We start from the raw sequence: 10,000 nt of genomic DNA on the forward strand, positions 1-10,000 counted from the left end.
ATCTCTTCTTCTTCTTCTTCGTCCTCTTCTTCTTTTTGTTATGATCTCTTTTTCTTTTTATGATTTCTTGTACGTTAACCTACGTTAAATTTATCACTTACAATTATCAATTTATTACTTACAAAAAGATCGATTTAATGATTTAATCAAGGAATATCATTCAAGAATGTAATTGTAATTAAACGAAGTGTAATACGAAAAAAAAGGAAGTAAACAGTATCCGTTATCATCGTCATCGTCATCGTCATCTTCATCATTATCGTTATCGTTATCGTTATCGTTATTGTCATTGTTGTTGTCGTCACAGACACGCGTAATATTTTATGCCGAAGAATCGTCATTAAATGCGACTGTCGTTAATGACGTCATTAAATTCTTCGATGCGTCTCGTCTATCTCTTAAAGCAAACGATACGTGCATATTACATGTATCCATCTGCTTTCCTGAATTTTCTTCCCTTCTTTCTTTTTTCTTTTTTTTTTCTTTTTATCTTTCACCACGCGTTTTCTCCTATATCGTCGCATTTTCATATTTATATACTCCGTTGAGTCGTTGTCATCGTCTCATTTTCAATCTCTCTATCTCTTTTTCTTTTTTTCTTTCTTTCTCTCTCTGTTCTATTCTACGATGATAAACTGTTCAATCTTTGCAATCTTTCGTACGATAGGATACATGTCATTTCTGTAAAAAAAAAAGGAAAGAAAAGTATATATCGATAAATAGATTGTTCGGTATTTTGTAATATCAGCATCCCTTTAATATCGATCATTGTGCATATCTATTTAGTTGTATATAGTTTAGTTTTATATATATAATTAATTATATATTATTATTGTATTATATTATATATATTATATATTATATACTAATAATATATTATAATTATATATAGTTGTATATATTATATAATATATATAATATAATATAATATAATATAATTAGTTATGTATAATTATACATATTATATATATATATATATGTATTTAGTTATATTTTTCATATTATAATATGCATATGAAAAATATTTTATTTGTATATATTTATTTGTATTAAATTGTAGTTATACATATATATTATATATAACTACTTATATATAATTATACATATTATATATAATTATATATATTAAGTTATATATATATATATATAGCATACATATAATTTCATTAAACGATTAGATCTTTTTTTTTCTTTTTTATGATTTGTCTTTTTTAAGATTTTTTATTCAGAATATCGAATTCGATTAGGACGATTTAAATGTCCAAACTTTCCTCATTAAATCGTATTTAATAATAGGTTTTTCATTTTTCACACATACATACGCACAGTGCCTCACAAAAGTATTCCGATTTAAAAATCGCTATTAAAATTGTGAATAATAAAACTATGCATGTTAGACTTACATATATTCTGAAAATAATATTGCATCTACTACAACGCAAAAACTATCGAGATTATGTATGATATTTCAAGAGCATCGAATAATATTTATAGAAGTTATGAAACATTTATTATACAAAGATGTATTGAAACAAGGTCAGAAAAGTATTCGAACGCTAGAATTCGAAGAAATCAATATTTATATAGAGAAACTGGAAACATTTGTAGATACTCAGTTGATGTAGTGATACGGTGTAGTGAGTTTCGTGCTTCGTTATAAGTAACATTAATTTCTGTAATTACAATGAATCGAAAAAAATCGAAAACGCAGATATGCGAGAGAGAATTAATATGAAAATTTCATAAAGAAGAAAAATCATAGAGGTAGATTACAAAATAGATGTGTATCTACGATATATTATATTATTAAAAAATACAAAATTGAAGAAACAATTAAAAACGTGCACCGTAGAGATCGTTCAAAGAAACCAACTCGTAAAAAAGAAAAAATTGTAATAAAAAGAAATAAAAAAAAATATATATAAATATTTCGGTTACAAATCTCGTTCAAATGATTGCGTCAGAGTTTAAAAAGAATGTTCATCCTGAACTATGTCGCAAGGTTTTACGCAAGAATGATTTTAATGGTAGAATTCCAAGAAATAAAACGAATCGAGTAAAGCGTTTTTGAAATTTGCAAAATACGTAAATAAGTTGAAGCTGTCTGAATTCAGGGATAAAATTATTTTCTTTTCGGACGAAAGCAAATTTTAATATATTTGATATATTAATTTTATTTTTATATATAATATATTCTATTTGTATTTATAATTTAATATATTATAAATCATATTATATATTATTATAATTATAAATTTAATAATATATATTAATCGGATTGACCTCGTTTATGTTTAGAGACAACACAGTTCAGAAATGAATATATTATGAAAATATTAAAGGTTGAACGATGTAAAAGTTTCATAAACGCTATACCACGAGGCATAAAAGCCGTATTAAAAGCGAAAGGAAAGGTATACAAAGTATTAACACTTCATTTTTGTCAAACTCCAAAATTTGATGAAGTATATAATTTGTTAATTTCATTCAATTTTCTTTAAAATGTCTAACATATTTAATTTAATTGTATGCTATATGAATTATTAATGCTATACATGTATTATAATAAAATATTTTGTTACATATCTTATTAACAATCAATATTTTATTTTAATCTTAATAACATAAAATTGAACATTAATGAAGTAAAATTTTTAATTTTTGTAAAAACATTTGATCAATTGCTTGAGTCACATTATCATATATATATATTTATACATATATATTGTATATATACAATTAATATATACAATTATACAATATATTATAATATATATATATTATATATAATAACAGTATATATATATATATGTGTATGTGTATGTATATGTGTATGTATGTGTATATTATATATATTGAATATACTATATATTATTGCATATATATTATATATATATATTCATATATATAAATATTGTATATATACTATATATATATATATTATATATATATTGCATATAAATACACTTACGAAAGAAAATAAAAAAGTCGTAGATTTTCGCGAAAAACATACACGATAAAAATGACAGAGGTGGTCGTAACGAGTCCGTGCCGTATCGTCGGCCATATTGATTTCATTTTCCCGCCCAATTCGGAATGTCCACAGTCCATAAGCGAGAGAAGAGCGTTCGTATATAACAACGTATCGGAAGAACGCACTATACATATATACGTACACATATAAATATATATATATATATATATATATATATACACACATATATACACAACAAACATGTATCTACATACGTATAGACAACGATATACAGTAGTTGTGCGTTTCCGCGTGACGATTCGCACGCGGCTGGCATATTCAGTTATTTTTTTCTCCCGTTAGCAGCGGTGTGCTCTCGATATTGGTTTCTATGTGTTGGTTTCATTGTACCGCCTCGGTGTGATGAGAACCATGCCAGCGAATTATTTTCTTTCGCATAAACAAAGCCGCAACTTGAAAGAGAGGAGTTTAAATTGTTCGCTAGTTTTACGTGCCCGCGGCTTTCTCCCCCACTTCTACCATAATCCTCTCTCAGTTTTACCTCTCTATATCTTTCTCTCTATATCTATATTTCCTTCCACTACTCACGATATATACACTCTCCTATCAGAATCGTATCATATTCTATTGGAAACAGCATACTTGTTGTGTTACTGTAAACGTTGCTCTTGCTACTTGTTGTTACTACTATTATTACTACTACAATTGTTGTTGTTGTTGTTGATGATATTGTTGTCATTGCTGCTGGCGAAATTGCTGTTGTTGTTATCCATCAAGAAAGATCCCGGGATACGAGACTGCGCTTGAAGCCCATTGATTAACCGTTGTCTGCTGCACCTTGCGAGCGCGCGAGCGCGTGCGCTCTGAACAACGAGCAAAAGCGAGATAGATAGATAGATAGATAGATAGATAGATAGATAGATAGATAGATAGATAGAGAGAGAGAGAGAGAGAGGTAGAAAGAGGTAGAAAGAAAGAAAGGGGTGATATAACCAGCGCGTGTTTCTACACGGTTCAAGCATCGTGTGAACCAGTGGCTCCGCGCTTTGGTCGAATGTTTTTTAGAGGAGGGATGAGGGAGGAGGAATGGCCTGTGGGGGTAGGGCGCGGTCGGTCGGCTCTCCCATTTATGAAAACTTTGTGCGTCGGCCGCGACGCACGCACCCACCCACGAATAAAATAACCCGTTGCGGATTATTTCTCTCGGTTTTTTTCTACCGTCCCCTCCGCATCTCCTACTGTACTGTTCACGCTCTGGCAATGTTCGTTCATCGAATCTGGAAGAATTCCATTCGGGGTTGAAGAGTTCTATTATTGTTCGAATATCTGGAATAAATCGCTTTTTTTTCTTTCGTTTCTTTTTTTTTTCTCTTTTTTTTCTTTTCTTTTTTCTTTTTATATATATATATATATATATATATATATATATATATATATATATATACACAATATAATTTTGTATATATGTTATATATAGACTATTTAATATTTTTTATACAATTTATTAATAATTTATATAGTTATTAATATTATATATTAATATAATAATAATAAAAATATAATAATAAAATTAATATAATAATATATAATATTAATAATTTTTATATAATTTATATATATATACTATTTATACATAAATATATTATTATACATATTTTTCTATTTTATATATATATATGTATTTATATATGTATTATCTATTATATATATATATATTATTTAATAATAATATTATTTCATAAAAATTATGAAAAATGTTGGAATCTCCTCGATTAATAAAAATTTCGGTATAGTTAACGATTTAATATAATTTCTTAAAAATAACATTTCTAGTCTTATTTTAATTTTGAACGTCGATGTACGTATATCTGCATATAAAAAATCGAATATGGCCTTTTATTGATTAGTCGCATTAATTCTGTGATATCTTTAATAATACTTCTTTTTTTTTTTCTTTTTATTTTTTTGTCAGTTGGAGAAAGAATCGTAGAAGGCAGACGTCTCTGACTTTTTTTTTCTTTTTTTCTTTTGACGTTTCGAAGCTGCCTCGAACGTTTCTGGCAGGTTTCCATGTAAACCGAGCGCAAAGTGAAATCTCATTCGTGTAACAGCCTAGAAGCATTCTCATTTTACCTGTCGGCTACGTATATATCGTTGTCTATGTTTGTGTATAAATATACACACACACACACATACACACACACATATACTTTATATTTTATACATCTTTTCCAACGTATTCACGATAAGAAAGAAGAAAGACACGTTTTACAATTCTAGTAAAAATCTAATGGCATTTTCGCGATATTTTAAAGTTCGCGTGTTCTGAATAGTTGAGCAACAGGAACAAAATATTAATAAAACAACTACTATAATTTGCGTTGGAAGTATGCGTATTGGATGTGGATGCATAAAAAAAAAAAAAAAAAAAAAAAAATTACATAGTAATATTAATAATAATAAAAAGTCATTTTCATTCATCGATTTTCCTACCGCGATTACTCGTTCGATTCGATCACTCTATAATAATCGAGGTAACGTTTGAAAAGATAAAAAATAAAAAGTAATAAATAAAATAATAAAAAAAAAATTTTTTTTTTTGCGAACTCGTATTCGTAATATTTTCGCTCCGAAGAAACGAGATGAAAGAAGATAAAATAACAATGAAAATAAAAAAAAAATATTTTCGTCAGAGTATTAGGATTTTTCGCAAATTTTTGTCGATACTTATTTTATACTCATATTATATAAAATTTCCATGCGAATAATAATCTAACGATTAACAACCGAACTTATTTCCTTTTTTTTTATGAGTTTTTAATAGTCGCCGCACAAGGGTTAACCACATCCCATTTAACTTCCATCCCCTATCGCTCAGTCCAATAACAGAATTAATTCGTTACAATCGAATTCGATGTTCGGTCGGTTGAACTTTTGGAATTATAAATAATATGGATTTAAATCTCATAGATCACAAGCATGTTCGTAAATTTTCGTATAAAATGTCCGATTAAATTTAGTTTATTCGTGAAAAAAATGTATGTATGTATATGTATAATTACATAGAATTTTTCGAAAACATTATATACATTTTATAAACGGATATATGCGTATATTTAAATCGCGTATGTCCGAAACATAATGGTAAATTTTCGTTGTCCAAAATGTACGATTAAATTTATTTCATTCGTGGAAAAAAAAATATATATATATACAATAAAAAAAAAACGATTAATAAAAATTTTTCAAAAAGTTTCCGATAGAAGAGTACGCCAATATGTTGGAACGACATTGAAATGATAAATAATCGATCTATATCTTCTATTATAATAATATTTTCTTTAAATTATTTTACCGTTCTGATCATCTACCACTCCCTCTCTCTACCTTTCTCCCATTTCCACATAATAATATTAATACGATAAGAAAAATACGTTGAACGCACTCGGTCGTTTCAAAGCGAGGGAATAACTCGGTAACGAGAATTTATATAATATACACAAACGTTTAAATAATAAACTAAAAGCAATGAAAAGAGTTTGTTAAGAGGGTTAGGTGATAAGGGGAGTGAATGATAAGGATAGGGTGAGGAAGAGGATGGAGAGGGAAGGAAGAGACCCTTATATATATATATATATATATATGTATTATACTCGTATATACATATATGTTATACTCATATGTACATATATGTATATGTGTGTGTATGTGTATATATATATATATTATACTCGTTAATATTAGATATAAAATCATATATATAGGGTAAAAATCTAACGAAGGAGTTATCATTCACGTCACGTCACATCATCCACATCGACTTATTTACATCTGCTGTTGCTACTTGAAACAAGCATTTTTTCACACTATAATAAGTAACAAAGAGTAACAAGTAAAAAACGTAAGAGTGTAAGAAAGGAGAGAGAAAGAAAGAAAGAAAGAGAAAGAGGATGTCGAAGTAAATAAAAGTACTAGAATATAGTACTTAGAAAAAGTACTATTAAAATACAAATAAATATAAATACAAAAATAATAGAAATAAAGAAAAAATAGAAATAGAGGAGGAAATTTTGTGAATAGTTCGATAGAAAGAACGAAATGGTATAGTAATGTGACGACGATGAATAGTATTTGTAGAAGAGAAAATTGGTAAATGTACTGGAATCTCGATAGTAAAGATAGGAGTATCCTCGTTCAGAGATAGATAAATAGATAGATAGATAGATAGATAGATAGATAGATAGATAGATAGATAGATAGAGAAATGGCACGTCTGCGCGGTTTAATTGCAGGACTTGCTGCGTCTCTTTCAAACCTGGATGCAAATGGGTCATAAAACTCGGCTAGCTAGTAGATACCTCATTTACGAGTGCAGAAAGTTTTTAAGGTCCTAAACGGGAACCGGAATAGAGTCGGTGGTTGAGAAATTGCTAAAGTAAGAGAAAGATGAGGGAAAATAGTTAGAGAAAGGAGAGTGGTTGGTTCCGTGAACGAACGAGTGGATCTATTTTATCGGTCTTGCTCTCACCTTTCTCTCTCTTTCTACACTTCTTTCATTCGAAAGTTCGAAAGTAATTCTCTTTTAGTCGGGAAGGGTAAAATCGTTGGTAGACTGCGACTTCGTAAGCAACTTATTCTTAGTGGTAAAAGATTGTCTTTGGCTTCTTTATCGATCGATCGTATTCAAGAAATATACCGAGAAGAAGTAGTCTGAACGAAAAGAAAGAAAGAAAATATTACAAAGAGGAAAAAGAAAACACACACTTATATCCGATTGTCACTTCGATCTATTTCAAATAAATCTATAATATATTCTTCAAAATTCATTCTCTTCGTAATAATCCTCTCTTCGTATTAACCCTTAAAACGTTCTTAAAAGGACGAATACATTTTCACGTTTAATCATCGTTAACGTTAATATTGTCCAAGTATCTAGAATAAAGAGAATGCAAAAATAAATAAATAATAATCGTGTTATAAACAAAATAATATAATAATAATAAATAATAAAACGTAGCGGAGTAGTATCAGCTAGAAAGAAAGAGGATGAAGAATGTTTGGTTGGACTCTGCTTGGTACTGGTTACACAGATGATACCGGTGAGAAGAAAGAAAGAGATAGAAAGAGACAGAAAGATAGAGAAATAGAGAGAAAGAAAGAGAAAGAAATAGATGAGGACGAAGGTGGTGCAACAAGGATAGAAGAGATCGGTCTAAGAATCCATCAAGAAAACTGGTAATCAGGTGGAGCTAGTACCACGGGCCACTTTCAGGGGATCCAATCTCCTCGGGTATTTTAGCCGTCACCACCACCAGCGTAGTCGCCATTGGCGGAAGTTTTCCAGCCAATGTGGCAGCCAACCGTCTTCTCTTCTCTCTTTTCACTGCTTTCACTCCTTTCCTCTCCTTTACTCTGTTAACCTCTTACCCCTTACTCCTTACCCCTATTATTCCATATCTTTTCTTTCTTCGATTTTCTTCGACGACGTATCCGATCGACTTCATCGATCTAAACAGTATCTACATCGTCTATCCAAAAACTTTCGAGACTTCCGAGGATTAATAAAAAATTGAAAAATGTTAAGAAAAATGTTAAGGTTCTCAATGCTTCAAGTGTTCTACATACATCGCCTGTTCGAAAATTTTCGAGATTGGATTAATAAAAAATAAAAAAATATTAACATGGTGGTTTCAATCGTTCAGGTGTTTTATATAATCTTGAATATAATTCATACGTTCATACAATCGTATGAAACTATCAGAAAAATCCTTCTTTAGGCGCATCACCGATTTCTTCTTGCTTCTTGCAGTTGCAGTTGCAGTGATTTCTTCAGTGAGAAAATAAGTACCAGTTTTCAATTACCCTCCGATATTCATCCGATTTGATGTCGAGTGACTTTTCTTATTCCTCGAAATAATCATTCGTATGAAAAGTCTAATGCTTTAAGTGACAGAAATATTCAAAGCACTGTGACACGTAAGTTCCAAAAAAAGATTTTCTGATAGTTTCACACGGTTCTCTGAACGTTCTATACGTTATAGTCAAGTGAGCAAGATTATGTAGAACGCTTGAAGCATTGAAACCACCATTTTTAGATTTCCCTATTTTTTATTAATCCAATCTCGCAACTTTTTGAACGGACGGTGTATATTTTACAAACTTGTCACTTTCGTTAATACAAAGTCGAATCGATTAAGATCATTGTACAACGTTGATCAAAATAAAGAGAAAGAGGGGAAGAAAAAAAAGAGAGAAAAGAATATATATAAGATTTTTCTTATATATTCTTATATATTAGATATTATAAAAATTTATTATATATCAGAATATATAAGAGAGAAAAGGAAAATATAATTATTTATATTTTATGTTTTATATTTTCCTCTTGCCAGTTTAGTGTATTATTTTATATATGGATTTTCTGTGTTGGTCAAGGGTGAGGACGACGGCACATTGACCCATTTAAATGGACCCTGGGAAAACGTTTGTCGGTCGGCCAACGAGGAATGTAGTAACGTCCCCGGGAAAATTATTGTCCTTCGGGGAAAGTTCGGTGACCTCTATTCATCCTTGCATCCCGATGGATATGAATGAGCGGCTCGATGTTACCTATAATTTCAACGAATCCCTGTACCGATCGTTTCTCTCTCTCTCTCTCTCTCTCTCACTCTCTTTCTGTCTCTATCTCTCTCTTACAAGGTCGACTATAAACAAAAAAATAAATAAATAAAATAAAGTGAGATAAATAACCAACCAAACGCCATCTTCGTCGCTTATTTTTCTCTCATGTAACATATGTATCGTACTTGTTAATCGTGTGTGTGTTAGTGTTTTGTATACGTGTGCATGTATACACACACACACACTCACATACACACATGTACGAGGATCTACGTAGATACGTACATATGTATATGTAATAGTCGTTAATCGAACAAATATAAATTGAAAAATTGCTTTTTAATTTTTTTCAAGGTCGTCACATTTTCGATTGGATCAATTTCA

The 10,000-nt window shown here is 29.7% G+C and overlaps 2 protein-coding genes across 13 annotated transcripts in view; one reads left to right on the forward strand and one right to left on the reverse strand.

The window, feature by feature from the left end:
- LOC127071180 (RING finger protein 17) overlaps positions 1-10,000 on the forward strand; it is a 231,870-nt gene that overhangs the window by 140,753 nt on the left and 81,117 nt on the right. The window lies entirely within an intron of this gene.
- The window catches only part of LOC127071204 (uncharacterized), a 69,945-nt gene continuing 69,333 nt past the window's right edge, over positions 9,389-10,000 (reverse strand). Inside the window, exon 4 of the mRNA XM_051010225.1 lies at positions 9,389-9,604. The gene's annotated coding sequence lies outside the window, so the exon portion shown is untranslated. The remainder of the gene's footprint in view (positions 9,605-10,000) is intronic.

This window comes from Vespula vulgaris, chromosome 21 (assembly GCF_905475345.1).
Source record: "Vespula vulgaris chromosome 21, iyVesVulg1.1, whole genome shotgun sequence".
Taxonomy (NCBI): domain Eukaryota; kingdom Metazoa; phylum Arthropoda; class Insecta; order Hymenoptera; family Vespidae; genus Vespula; species Vespula vulgaris.